Here is a 14,618-nt window from a genome sequence, read left to right as displayed (position 1 = left end):
ATTGAACCAACTGGTTAAGTTGCTGACTTGCCACAAGAAACTTCATATTAAGGTGGATAATTGGCATAGACAGCCTAAAAACACCATTTGAAAATAGCCCAGAATGTTACTGAAGCTTTTGCTTAATAGCATTGGCTTTATTATTAATAGAAATACTGATTTGAGATGATAGAGTTATGAAGTTCTTTGATATATATAGTTGTTATTTAATAAATAAAGATTAATTTTGTCACTACTAATGATTATGTAGTAGCAGATCAGTAACTCAGTAACTGGGATCTGTCATCCTTGGCAGGAAGTAGAGATCTAATAATTCTGGAACTCTTGTTGGGCTGAAGGTGGTGATGTGTACACATGTGTGGATGCTTTAAGAAAAACGGGCTAGAAAGGAAAAACATTCAGTATTTATTTTGTGAGATAATTTATGAATCCAACGTAAACTTTTTAGTTTTAGAGCATTAAAATATGTATGTATAAGTTGGTTTGCTTATACACTTAACCTGTTTGCTGTAAGTAGAGAGAAATAAAAACAGAGGTGTGTGTAAGTTAGCTATGTTGTTTCCTTTGACTACACCCTTCTCCTTTCTTCTTTATTCTCCTCTCCTTGGAAATGAAACTCGTTTGACTGATAGCCTGTAGTCCTGGTTCTGGCATTACCATCTGTATTAACCAGCGCTCTCCAGAGAGGCAGAATGTGTGTATCTTAGAGAGAGTGAGGCTTCTTTTCAGCAGCTCCCTCAGGCAGTTGTGGAGGCCTGGTTAGTCAGAATCTGCTGGGTAGGCTGGCAGGCTTGACAGACCCAAGGGAAGAGGTGTAGTTGAGTCCAAACTCAGTCTGCTGGCAGAATTCCTTCTTGCTCAGGGAGGTCAGTTTGTTTTATTAAGGCCTTCACCTGGTGGATGAGAGCCACCCACGTTATGGAGGGTAATCCCCTTAACTCAAAGTCCACCCATTTAAATGTTAATCTCATCCAAAACCACCTTGACAGAAACATCCAGGATGCTGTTTGACGAGATACGCAGGCACTGTGGTCCAGCCAAGGTGACAGATAAAATAAGCACCCCATACAAGTCGGTTAGCCAAGACGCCCGTTAAGGTAATGTGAGAAAAGGCATTGCTGGGTCACGTCGTCCATCCACCCCACCCCACCCCCTTATCTGCTGTTTATTTAAAATAGGAGTGTTCTGTTGGCTTAAGGAATACTAAGATTTTTTTGCCAGATACCATAAAGAGAAACTAAGTGTGAAATATTATGAAAGCTTCAAATAAAGATATGTTTAAGTGACTCAGAATAAGGAAAGGTTTGAAGTCTGTTAGCCGGATTGTATTGAGTTTGGTGATTTTTTTCTGAGCCCAGTCTAGTAAAAAACTTGAAGCACCAAAATCATATTTGATACTTTTTGTGTAGAAGCTAAGTTTGATTTGGCAGTAGTGACTGAACTCTTTCCTGTGAGAGGTAGTCCTCCTGGATTGAGTTAAAGCACACGGACAGAGTGTGAGAAGTTCTCACTAACAGTGACTCCACTGTGACCTGTGTGAGGACATCCAGCCAGTTTACTCTAGCTGGCCTCTTTCAGTAGAACTGATGTTTTGTTTTGTTTTGTTTTGTTTTGTTTGCGGTACGCGGGCCTCTCACCGCCGCGGCCCCTCCTGTTGCGGAGCACAGGCTCCGGACACACAGGCTCAGCGGCCACGGCTCACGGGCCCAGCTGCTCTGCGGCACATGGGATCCTCCCGGACCGGGGCACGAACCCGTGTCCCCTGCATCGGCAGGTGGACTCGCAACCACTGCGCCACCAGGGAAGCCGAGAACTGATTACTTTTTATAAAACTTTCTAAATTTAGGGATGGTTTTCTTGTGAAATCGTGAAATTTCAAAGTTAATTTTTCTTTTCCTAGGAGAAATTCTGTGATAGATTAAGAATTTGAAAAATGCTTGTCAAACGTATGCATGCTGGTGTTAGTGAACTGGAGATTAAAAACACCAGTACAGGGCTTCCCTGGTGGTGCGGTGGTTGGGAGTCCGCCTGCCTTTGCGGGGGACGCGGGTTCGTGTCCTGGTGTGGGAGTATCCCACGTGCCGCGGAGCGGCTGGGCCCGTGGGCCGTGGCCGCTGGGCCTGCGCGTCCAGAGCCTGTGCTCCGTGGCGGGAGGGGCCGCGGCGGTGAGAGGCCTGCGTACCGCAAAAAAAAAAAAAACAAAAAAAAACACACCAGTACAGTCTGGCTCCAGTCTCCTTTTTTTCTTTTCTGTCTTTCTTTATAGTTATTTTCCAGCCAACCCCGAGGTTGCCCTGCCTTCCTGAATCCCTGCTCCCTTCATCTCCAGCATCTGAAATTCTATTCATACTTTAAAGCTCTGCTCCTGCTACCTCATCAGTAAAGTGCACCCCTCTTCCACCTCCACTCCCCAACTCCCACCCCAGTCACACTAGCTGGGAGGGAGAATGTTTACTTCTACACCCTGTAGCAGTTACTTTGAACTACCCCTGGGGCACTTGCTAGTTTTGGTAATTGTATGTCCTCTGTTTGATGGTAAGTCCTGAGGGCAAAGACTGTGACTTTGTATACGTTTGTATCCTGCCCAGCGCTTAGCAAAATGCACATTAATGTATACAGTATTGCTTATATTTGTTGAATGAATGAACTAGCCCATTTGTAACAGAAGCAAAGTGGCCTCCAAGGTTATTCTCCATAGCTTATCTCTGATATTACCTGATGCTGGTCCGTATCTGCAGACACACAGAGACTCTGCTGTGTTTCTTCCTTTTACTCCCTCTTATCTCTGCTGTGATTCAGTGCAGTGGAACAGTGCAGAAAAAGTTCTTTTCTATTCATACTACATTTTAAGTCCTTTCAGTAGCCTTCCTCTTTCCACCTAAAAGAGCTCAGCTCGCTCTTAGCAGTCAGTTCAGAGACCATTCAGCTAATGATACTGATCTGTTGACCTTTTCCATTGCACTCTTCGTCTACCCCATATTTTTGTTCCTCCCACTGAGACCTATTTCCTGGCCCTTTGTCTGTTCTTCTCTTCATGTCATTTATTTTTTCCAATTTTTTCCTTTAATCTTAAGGGTCAAACATTTCCATCATAGTTTGTTTACATCCCTCACTTTTTTTCAAGAACGTCTTAAAGTACCTTCTGTGTGAATTATTCTTTAATTGTAGGTGAGGGGCCCATACCTCCCTTCTCCTGTACATTCCAGCTGTTCTGAACTTGGCAGCTCTCATGTTTCACTTTAATACTACATTTAATTGACCAGTTCATTACTAATCACAATGTAAATATTTTAATTTCTAGCTAATAGTTGTTCATTTGAAATTTTCTAGTGAACTCAATGTTGGCTGAATTTTGTGCTTTTTGTTGAAAATATTCATCCAGTGTATCAGATATACCATAGAAATGATTTACACTCAAATCAGACTTGTATTTAAGTAAGTATTAAAGACTTGGGCTTTTGACATGTTTCCTAAGGAACTTAATAGAAAGTGGAGAAGTAGTTATGATGACTGGCCTATTTACCATTAATTTTCGTTAAGTATATATCAGGTTCTCATATGATCATTAATGTGTTCTACTTTTAAAAAAAATCTAATGTCCAAAATTTCATTTGAATTATTACCTTAATGGTTTTATCATAGTGGTAATTAACTTGGAACTACCAGACACATAGGGTTGTATTTTTGTCCTGTGGCACTAAGTGGATAATATAACATAGTGTATTGTATTATATACTATAATATAGTATTAAGTGAGATATACTGTAATATGAGTTTTCACTGTGTTGTTTTCTTTTTTCATTTAAGCTGCATTACAAGGCTGTATACAAACTTTGGAGTGTTTTGGAGTATTACAACTAGCTGCTAGTTGGTCACTCCTGCCCTAAACCAATTCAAAGTAGTTTTTTTTTTTTGGCGGGGGGGTATAGCTCAGTGGCAGAGCATTTGACCGCAAAATAGGCTCTTTGTTTTTTTGTGTGGTTGTTTGCCATAGTAAAATTTCCTAGAAAATAAATCTTTGTAGAGATTTCCTTTGGAGTATCCCAGTGGGGATGTGCTGTCATGTGTAGTATGTGATGTGACATAGCCCAGTGGACCATTGCATAAACGTATTTAAAAGATGCTGGAGCTATTTCAGAGCTTTAATCTGACTTATTAAAAAAAAATCTGATAGTGCTGCTGCCATGCAGTTTATTTTAATTATACTGGGTAACTTGGAATCACTTGGTGGGGTTTTAGCTGCTTGGTGAAGGATGAGTTGGTTTCCTGTTCAATACAGTCAAAATCTTGGAGTGAGCCATTGACTCAAACTCAGTTTCTTAGGGCCTACTTTATGAAGGCACCTAATTATGTATTGATGGTAACATGATGAATTATTGGGGTATTTTGGATCTGATTCTTCTTGAGTGAGATTGCCTGGTTTATTAGTTTTGCTTACTAATACTAAAGTTTGCCCACAATGATATGGTTAGTTGGTTTGTTGGGTTTTTTAGATGCATTTTCTTTCTTTCTTTTTTTTTCACATCTTTATTGGAGTATAATTGCTTTACAGTGTTGTGTTAGTTTCTGCTGTATAACAAAGTGAATCAGCTCTACGTATATATGTGTATATATACACATATATATATATATATATCCCCATATCACCTCCCTCTTGCGTCTTCCTCCCACCCTCCCTTATCCCACCCCCCCCTTATCCCACCCCTCTAGGTCGACACAAAGCACCGAGCTGATCTCCCTAGATGCATTTTCTTATTGACTGTTGAGCTCTGTACAATAAGTGGAAGACTCAGAAGGAAAGAGGTTAAGTGACCTGATTCTGGTTACTTAAGAGAACTGTTTTCAAAGCTGGGTCACTGAATTTAGGGAATTTTTCCTCTAGATCAGTGATTTTTAAATTGCAGGTTGTAAAAGCCATAAATGAGTTGGGAAATCACACAACACAACCAGCCTTTTTATTTTTTTAATGGAGTAGAGTAGAATAGAGAAAATATCAGAGTGCATCATATACCTTGAGGGAAATTATTGTTTCATGAAACTTTTGTTTCAGTTATACATGGGTATATGTGAATATGGTCATACAATATTAAGTGATTTTCTTCCTGTGGGTTGTGTTCAAAAAGGTTTGAAAGCTGCTGCGCTAGACTGTTTCCCAAAAGGTACTTGATATGGTTAGGAAAAGAGAACATCAAGGAAAAAAAAGTAGTCAAATCTTTAGAAAACACTTTGTCCCAAATTATAAGTACTTTAATGTTTTATGCAAATTTCTTGACATTGATAATAAAATAATTTTGAATAGCCATAGCCCTGTAGGAAATATGTTTTTCTAAGTAGGGTTTATTTACGAGTAGGAGAATTTCAGGCAAATTTCACCTTCCTCCTTTAATACCTTTCTAAATTGTCTGCATAGTTTGCAGTTAACATATATTATTGTTATATAGAAGAAAACAGAGGAAGATTCTATTTAGTCTTTATTAAAAGTTCACACATAATATTGAGTGTGCTTTAGTGTATTTATTTTATGGTAGAGGATGATTGCTATTAAGAAAAAAAAAAAAGCCATGCATACACTTTTTTTCTGCCTAAAAAAAGAGGACAGTACCTTCTTCAGGGTAAAAAAAAGAAAAAAGAAAAAAAAAAAAGAAAGAAAAAGGCAGAAAGGACCCTGCCACTGTCCAAATGCTGAAAGAGGCAAAGCAACAAAATAATTGACCAGCTGGGAAGAAAGGAGCCTGCGTTCTTGGCCTCTGTTCTAACTGCTGTTGCCCCTTCTCTGTGCTTAGCTTCCTTGAAATGAGTGTTGGGAATATATTAAGCATGTTTCTTTACAACAGAGCTTTTTTGAAGAAAAATGCTTTGTGACTGTCAGGTTTAATCACTGCTTATTACTTGAGATTTGCTTCATTTACTGGGAGTGAATGAAAGTAAATAAATCTCCAAGGATTTACTCTAATTTTCTTATTTGTCTAATTGTATAACTAGTAAAACATGTAAAATTGTGATCATAAAATTTAGGCTTGAAGATAAAGCATAGGTTTTATTGATAAGAATGGGTTAAGGCAAACTTAAATGAGGTTTGCATTAATTTTAGTTAACATAATGAATTGTGTTTATTCTATAGTATATTTACTTAAATGACCAATTGGGCAGTTTTCTTTCTTGGAAGTATTTGATTGTTTGTAAACAGTCTGTTTGATTTCTTGATATGTGCCATGTTTGTGTAATTTTGATATTGATGTTGAGCATACACAGTGAACTGTGTTCTATTGTTTTACATAATGAAAAAGTGGCCTACTTAATTTTACTGTATAGCACAGCTGCAAATACCGTACCTGCTTATATGGGCAGATTACAAGTTGATTATGAAAATATTATGTTACTTAGTTTGCATATTGCTCCTAATCTACTTTCCTTAGAGTCTGAGTCTTTTCAGACACTTTATCAGCACAATGCTAGAATCTTTTAAGTCAGATTTCTCACCAATCAAGAACAGATACTCTAAATAATTTAATTGAACTTTAAAAAAATGGAGTGTAAGACAATATCTTTGAGTAATCCTAAAAATTGACTAGAAGTAGAGGATTATCTGAGCTTTAAGTCACATACATTGGTATCTTTTCTCTTTTTTTAACATAAAATGGAGCCAGACCTGTCTTTTCATCTCTTTGATACAGAGTCATCTGAAATATTAGGACTGTCTGGCACATAATAAATGTTCAGTAAGTGCATTTTACTTCAGTCCATCATCACATTGCCCTAGAACTATGAATAAGTACCTTAGGGGTGGGAACTTTATCCATTTCATTTACTGCTGTATCATTATTACCCAGAGTAGCACATATTAGCTGCACAATAAATATTTATTGATTGAATAACTGGATTCTTATCAATGCTACCTTCAAAACATATCTCAGATTGAACTACAATAAGACCGTCCTATAACTGAGATTTGAATGTGGCGCAGTTGGCATTGGTCCCAGTCATCTGACCAGTGTCTTTTCTCAAATAAGAGTGACCTGTAGTGTTTGTTTTCAGGGAGAAACAGCTGTGGGAAGAGACAGCCATGAAGGGAAGAGCAAATTAGCAGAGATTCTGGAGTCCTCCTAGTGTCTCTGGGTCAGTGTCTCTGGGTCAGTCCAATGAACAGGTGCCGACTAACAGGGAGATTCCAAAACCCCTCACTGCCAGGATATGGATTTGGATTTTCCAGGTGGACTTCCAGGTGTGCTCATTCGTGAATTCCTGTTCATTAACCCTACAGTAACCTGACCTCCCAGTTCATACAGTTCACACAGTTGAGTTTTTTACACAGTTGAGTTTTTTGCAGTCCACTTACTGCCTCTTGACTTTGCTTCTTATCATTTCTGTCACTACTGTCCTAATCCATGGTACCTGGATTACTGAAAAAATGTCCAAGTGAATCTTCCCTACTTGCAGTCTTATGTTCCTATGGTCCAGTGTCTACATAGCAATCAGAATGATCGCTCTAAAAAGCAAATCACACCATGTCATTCCCCTACCTAAAGTTCCTCAGTAGCCTCCTACTTGTGAGACAGGTGTACTCAAAATCTATCCTAAACATTTATTATATCTTCTTGCTGCAAAGACTGGAGAACTGAAAGCTGCAGCATTGTTTTATATATCAGTAAGATAGAAAACATGCTGGCAACTTGACTGTCATACCATGGAAGTTATAAGACATAACCCAGTTACAGAAATATTAAAATTTTAAAAGGAAAGTAAAAATACATAAAGTGCATTTTTCCCTTGACATTTGGTAATGGTAAGTAGCTAGGACTTAATTACTAGTGCAGTGGCAAATGATTGAGGTAACTGTTTTTCTGTCTTTAGTAAGAATTGTTAAGTTTCATCATTATGTGTGATGTTTGTTCTAGGGTTTTGGTAGTTACCTTTTATCAGGTTAAAAATGTTCCCTTCTATATCCAATTAAGTTGTTTGTTTCTAAATCAAGAATTGATTTTATTAAATGCTTTTCTTGCATCTTTTGAGATGGTCATATGGCTATTTCCTTTAATCTGTTAATATGGTAGCTTACATTTATAAGGTTTTATTTCATTTTTAATGTTGAACCATCCTTGTCTTAGTGAGATCAGCCCTACTTGGTTTTGATCTTTTTTTCTCCAGTTGCTGTTGGATTCCCTTTGCCAATACTTTATTGTGTCTATATTCTCAAGTGAAGTTGGTCAGTGATCTGTTTGTACTCTTTTTTTTTGTTATCATGATTATACTAGCTTCAGAAAATGATTTTAGTCTCTGGAATAGCTTGTATAATAGAGGAATTACTTATTCTTGAAAGGTTGGTAAAAGTCATCTGTAAAACTGATTCTGGTGCATTGAAATGAGGATGGATGATTTTTGACTATCATTTAAATTTCTTTAATAGTTGTTAAATTATTCTGGTGTTCTACAAAACCCTGGATAGAATAAACATTTTAATATAAATACAAATTACTGTAATTGACCCTGGAAAAGGTAGAAAAACTAAATGGACTAGCAACTGTGGAAGACTTAAAGACATTTGTCACAGGGCTACCTCTAAAAAAATGTAACAAATGCACATTTTTCACAGTTGCTTCAACCATGAAGCAACAGTTAATCCTGCATTATATAAACTGTTCCAGAAAGAAAGTTTCCTTAATAACTTTGTAGGAAGAAAGCATAACACTGACACAGACCTAATAAAGATAGTAGGTCAGTGTCATGTATAAATATTTATACATATATCCTATATAAAATATTAGCAAATAGTATCCAGAGGAATGTTAAAAGAATACTACTGTGCTCCAAGTAAATGAAGTTCATTTCAAGAATGTGAAGATGATTCAATCTTTGGAAACCTATTAACAGAATTCATATTAATAATGCTAAGAGAATAACACTGTGGTTATCTCAATAGTTATAAATATAAAACTTTTGCAAAATTCAGTGTTTGACAAAGTTTAATATTCATTTCTGATTGAAATTCTTTATAAAAATAAGGAAAGAAGGAAACTTCTAAGCATAAAAAGTGTACATACCAAATCAACAGCTGTTATCTTTTCTGTTACCTTTTCTGTTATCTTCTCTGTTCTAACCTTTCTGTTAACCACTATTATTTAACAATGTCCTGAAACTTTTCTGGTCTAAAAGTAACCTAAGTAACTATGATAGGGGAGGCTAAATAAAATAGGATCAATACAATAGTACTATGCATTTATTTATTATTTGTTCACTGTTGAGTGATCAAATACAGGAATCAAAAGAGCCTTTCTGGGCTTCCCTGGTGGTGCAGTGGTTGAGAGTCCGCCTGCCAATACAGGGGACACGGGTTCGTGCCCCGGTCCGGGAAGGTCCCCCATGCCGCAGAGCGGCTGGGCCCGTGAGCCATGGCTGCTGAGCCTGCGCGTCCGGAGCCTGTGCACCGCAACAGGAGAGGCCACAACAGTGAGAGGCCCCGCGTACCGCAAAAAAACAAAAAGCCTTTCTAGGATATTTATATAAATGTAAATAATATAGAGAAATCTGGAATTATGTCCACTAAAATACTTGTAATGACCTAACTCTGTGAGGTGAGGTTTCAGATAAATTTTACTTTCTTTGTACTTTTCTGTATTTTAATTTCCTACAAGATGTGTATTTTTATTACTTTAACTCTTAAAAAGCTGTTGCTAATAATAAACAGTTTTTTAATCAATAAAAGGCATAAGTAACTAGAAGCTAGAAAGGTGATCAAAAACGATTAGGGACATCTCATAGGGTGATGTAGAGAAATCACCTTGGAGGTATTATCCAGTCATGCATGGTTACCTCGCCCCCCAGAAGTCTTCAGTTAAGAATCACTTCAGTTGTGAGTCACTATTAACAGATTATAGTATTAGCTGTCATTATAATATATTTTGGACTTTTAATATATCAAGCATCGTATTAAGTCTTCTATGTGCATTAGTAACATTTATCTTTGCAACACTAACTTGTCATTATTTTTATCCATATTTTATAAATGAGAAAATGGAGGTGAAAGTCCCAGAACTAATAGCTGATAGCATCCTTGATTTTCTTTTAGCCTGTTCTTAACCATTTAACCATACTTCCTCATCTTCTGAAGAAGTCTGTTATATTCCTCAAATGTTTAGTGGAAGAAAAAAGTTGAGAACTATTGGTCTAAAGTCTGTGTCTATTCAAATATAGAAAAAAATTATAGTGTCAGATAAAGTATTTTTTATTTCAAAAGACTGAAACATATTTTGTCACAGCAGAATGATTAAAATAATGGATATACACCAAAGAATTATGGTTTGTTCAATTTGGCAGTTGTACAAAAGGGAATAGAAATATATAATTGAGTACTTTGACATTCTTTAAATCAGATTTTGACAAAATTTTTTAAATAAAGAATGAGCAAAAATTATAGAATGAAGCAATGTGATATAATAGAATTGCTTGGCATTTAGGACTATATAAAAGAACATATTTTAAAATAAACGTTCACTGGGAATTCCTTGGTGGTCCAGTGGTTAGGGCTCCAAGCTTTCACTGCCGAGGGCCCAGGTTCAGTCTCTGGTTGGGGAACTAAGAATCCCACAAGCCGTGTGGCACAGCCAAAAAATAAAAAGAATAGGAAAAAAAAGAAAAACCATTTGCTAAAAATGTATGTCTAGAAAAGTTCAGTGTGTACTAGAAGATGAAGATATTCATGGTAAGTATTCACAAAGACACAAATTCTACATTAATCTCTCAGAACACAATAAAAAAAACAAAAGCAGAATTATATTTTTTAGCTATTAGACATCAATTGAAAATGTGCCATTTGAGATACAGATCAGTATGTGTCGTAGTACAAAATGATTAACAACCAAACTGAAACAAAGTCATTGAGTGTCCAGAAAGTGTGCCACCAGGTTGTGTTGTTTATAGTGTGTAAGTTTAGTTCTGAAAAAATCTTGGAGAACAGCACTTAACAGTGGTTTCTTAGGGATCCCTGTCTTCTTTTCATAGACAGATCCATTAAAAACCAGCTTTTCTTGTTGACTCAGAGTCTCCATTTTGCCTTGATAACGTTAGTGAATATGAAGACTCTGGTTTTACTCCTAGAATAACAAGTTGTTAACTTGACAGAGATGCCAGTGTTCTGCACTTCCGTACCTGTGTGAGGTACCTCTGATTGGTGATGGAAGTTTCCGGACCAGCCCAATTCCTGTCTTTCTCAAGATGCAGCTCCCTGCGGTCCTTAGTCTTCTACCAGAGTTGGCCCCTTAAATGAAACTACTTCGCCATCCCTGCTGTATGCCAGAATCATCAGTGTGCTGTTTCCCATCGTGACAGAGCCTGGAGAACAGAAAGCCTCTACAGGAATGGTTATCTCTGTAACACAGACATCTTGCTTTAGGAAATGTCAGTGGGGTTTTTTTTTGGAGCACAACAACATAAAACAAGAAGAAAAACCATGAGACTGTAAGACAAGGGCATGTTCTCTTAATTACAAACAGTTTTTTTCTGGGAGAAATAAAGCAAGAGAAGGCTATTGTAGTTTCGAACAATCAAATAATTATACTTCAAACAAGTATCTCATTGATCTATTTCATTGTTCAGCAGGCAGTAAAGGGTGTTCTGTAATCATTTCTGTGCATAAGATAACTATTCTCGAAGATGTTATCATGATGTTATAATACTTTTAAGTCATGTTGGACCTCTGCTCTCTATAGCAACAAATAGTTTAATGGAGTATGTGCCTCATCAAAATGTCACCAGCAAAGTATGTTTTTTTCAGGTGATTATGTCTGATGGCACATGAAAGATCGCAGACTATTTACCAAAGTCATGGTTATTACTGATTGTTTCATGAATTATCACCAGTTACTTGGATGCTTTGGCTCTAGAGCTTAAAACTGCTACCGAATTCTCCCACTGAAAAAAGAAAGAAAAGAAATTAGCTTTTTGGAGAATATAATATTGTTTCAACGTGGCATTAAGTACGAAAACAAAAATTACCCGTCAAGTCTTTTGAAGACTTCCTTAAAACTGATTAAGCAGCAGAACAAATACTGACAAGAGTATTCATGATCTCTATGGCTTTTTGGCCAGTTTCTCTTGAGATTTCCATTAGATCACATTCACAAAAGAAATTTAGTGTGAGATGTGTCTACTAAATCAGAGTATCACGCCCTGGGGCATGTGGATACCACCATGGGAGACACCATGAGGAGGGACTCATTGTTTAAAAAACAGTTTTATTAAAACAGCACTTAAAACCATTCTCTTTTGTTTATGACTACATACCATGCCCAAACTGAACTTAAATCCATTAATTTAAGTGTGCGTGGTGACTCTCGGCCCCAAGATCTACTTCAGATCATGCAATAGGCAGTGAGTTGTCTTGCAAAGCAAGTTTTAATTATTAGCTGGAGCTTTGGCCCCAAACCCTAATACTAGGAAAGACTTTGACAGAGAAACTGTTCCCCACCAATGCTCAAACCCAGGCTTGGGACTTGGCCAGTCCAGTGAGTCTATAATAAAATGAAGACCAAGAGAGGGAGTTTTTCCCCCTTTGCCTAGTAGCAGGCTGACCAGTACCACCCATCCCAGGGCTTCTCACATCTGGGTCCGGCTGCTGAATGAGTAAGAAAGCAAAAGAGAGAGAGAGCGAGCTTTTCCACTCCATCTAAAATAGGAGGAAAGTGATGCCCGTGTGTGCTTGTGCTTTTGCCAGATATGGAAGTAATCTTTTAGGAGCACTTAAGTGCTAGAAAAATCCATCACAGCAAGCCAGTTAATCAGCTTGTAACTGTGGAGGAGGGAGTGGGATTCGGGATGTGGTGGAGGAGTGATGGGTGGTAAAAGAGCCTTTAACGCTTAACTCTGTGTGGCCTCATAGTTTGAATTGTTTATAATCAGAGCGTATTCGTGTGTTACTTCCATCATTAGAGGGCAGGCGTGGAGAATCAGGTTCCCCAGTAATGCAGAGGAGAGTTCTTACGGTAGAAATACCGGGCTAGCACTGACACAGTTGTGTAAGGCCTAGTCACAGAACGCTCTAAACACACGTGGGGCAGGAGAGCTCAGTGGGTAAGAGCTTGTAGGTGCCTGGCATTCCATCATAAAGACTTCCACCTTATTCACAGGCAGTGAGGGGCCACGTAAAGGTGAAATACTTTAGTAATAAAGCACAGCAACAGCATTCAAAGAAACTTTGAAAAGGTCGTCCCTACCTCTGTCACTCTAACCTTTTTTGTTCTTCTAGTCCTTACTCAACACTTTTTTTTTTAACCCAGTTGTAATCACAGTCTATATATAATTTTCTGTTCCACTGTTTTCCTAATCATATCCTCTGTTACTGTGGAAGATTTTAAACAAGGGAGTGATGATGTGATCAGCTTTGTCTGTTAGGAAGGTAACCCTGGCAATAGTACAGAAGACTGAATTGACGGGAGGAGAATCAAAATGGGGTTCAAGAGATGTCTAGGGAGTCCTGCCCTGATGAACCATGAGAAGAGAGTTCTAGCCCAGATATCAAGTCCCCTCCTGAGCCACACTGTGACTGAGAGCAGGCCTTTCCCTCAGCCAGACAGACGGGCTGCCTCTTCTCTTGGAGGGCACTCCCCCCGCCATGCTGTCGGCATTTCGCACGAGTCTCTGAGACCTGGTTTCCTCTGAAGCAGGCTGAGCTCTGCAGTGTCCCTGATGAGCAGCTTTGTTGGCAGCTCCACGTGGCTCACAGGGAATGTTGTTAGTGCTGCACTTCCTCTCGGTGCTTCACCAGCTATCTCAGTGGACGGGAGCGTGTGTGTGATGATGGACATTCTGAAAACATTTTCTTGAACAAAACATTATAGTTATGGTAATACACGTCCATTTAAAGCTTGCTCCATAAATTACCTTCAGAAGGGTCTATTAGGAAGGGGCACTGCACTGCTCAGAGACGGGGCTCATCCTGCTACTGCCCCCCACCCCCATCTCTGTGATTGTATTTGGGGCAAGTCATGCACTCGCTCTGGTGCCTAGTTTCCTCATCTCAAAAACTGTAGGAATTTTCAGCCTTTGAAATGTATGTGCTACCGTTTCAGCAGTGTTTTTTCACTGAGGATAAAAAAATAATTTTGATCTTTGGTAGTTGGTAGAATAATGTACTGTAAGTTATGTTTTATCAGTAATAGCATAGGGGCTGTCATTAAATATGGTCAGGGAAGCCTGTGAACTGTTTTACCACTGTAAACAGCCTTCATTAAAATCTTTAACTTGATTCCAAGATTGCTTTGATGGGTATTTGAAAGGCGTCGTGATCTGGTTTCACTTTTATTCGGCAGACTGGTAGAACTGCAGTCAGACCAGGCGGATGGCAGGGTGGCAGCCTGAGAGACGTTTGGGGACTGCCTCTTCCTCCTTCCCCTCTCTCCTCCTTGAAGAGGGATAACCCTTATGTGTTAGTATAGTAGATGCCACTGTGACAGATTTTAGATGGCAGTTAATCTTGTTATCTTTAGAGACTTAAGAACTGTTTGAAATATTACTTTTGTAAAATCTCACTTTAAATGTTAGCTTCCTTTTTTATTTAAAAATGAAAACCTCAAAGATGTTCAGGTCATGGAAAATTCCTGTTACTCTGCTAACTCATTTAGAAAAGA

The 14,618-nt window shown here is 38.2% G+C and overlaps 1 protein-coding gene across 11 annotated transcripts in view; it reads left to right on the top strand.

Annotated features, from left to right (window-relative positions):
• CDK8 (cyclin dependent kinase 8) overlaps positions 1-14,618 on the top strand; it is a 115,867-nt gene that overhangs the window by 63,652 nt on the left and 37,597 nt on the right. The window lies entirely within an intron of this gene.

Source organism: Delphinapterus leucas, chromosome 18 (assembly GCF_059928025.1).
Source record: "Delphinapterus leucas isolate spDelLeu-1000000601 "Yukka" chromosome 18, BTC_Dleu_Yukka2, whole genome shotgun sequence".
Classification (NCBI taxonomy): domain Eukaryota; kingdom Metazoa; phylum Chordata; class Mammalia; order Artiodactyla; family Monodontidae; genus Delphinapterus; species Delphinapterus leucas.
Note: the sequence above shows the minus strand (reverse complement) of the source record. Positions and strands in the feature narration are given on the sequence as shown.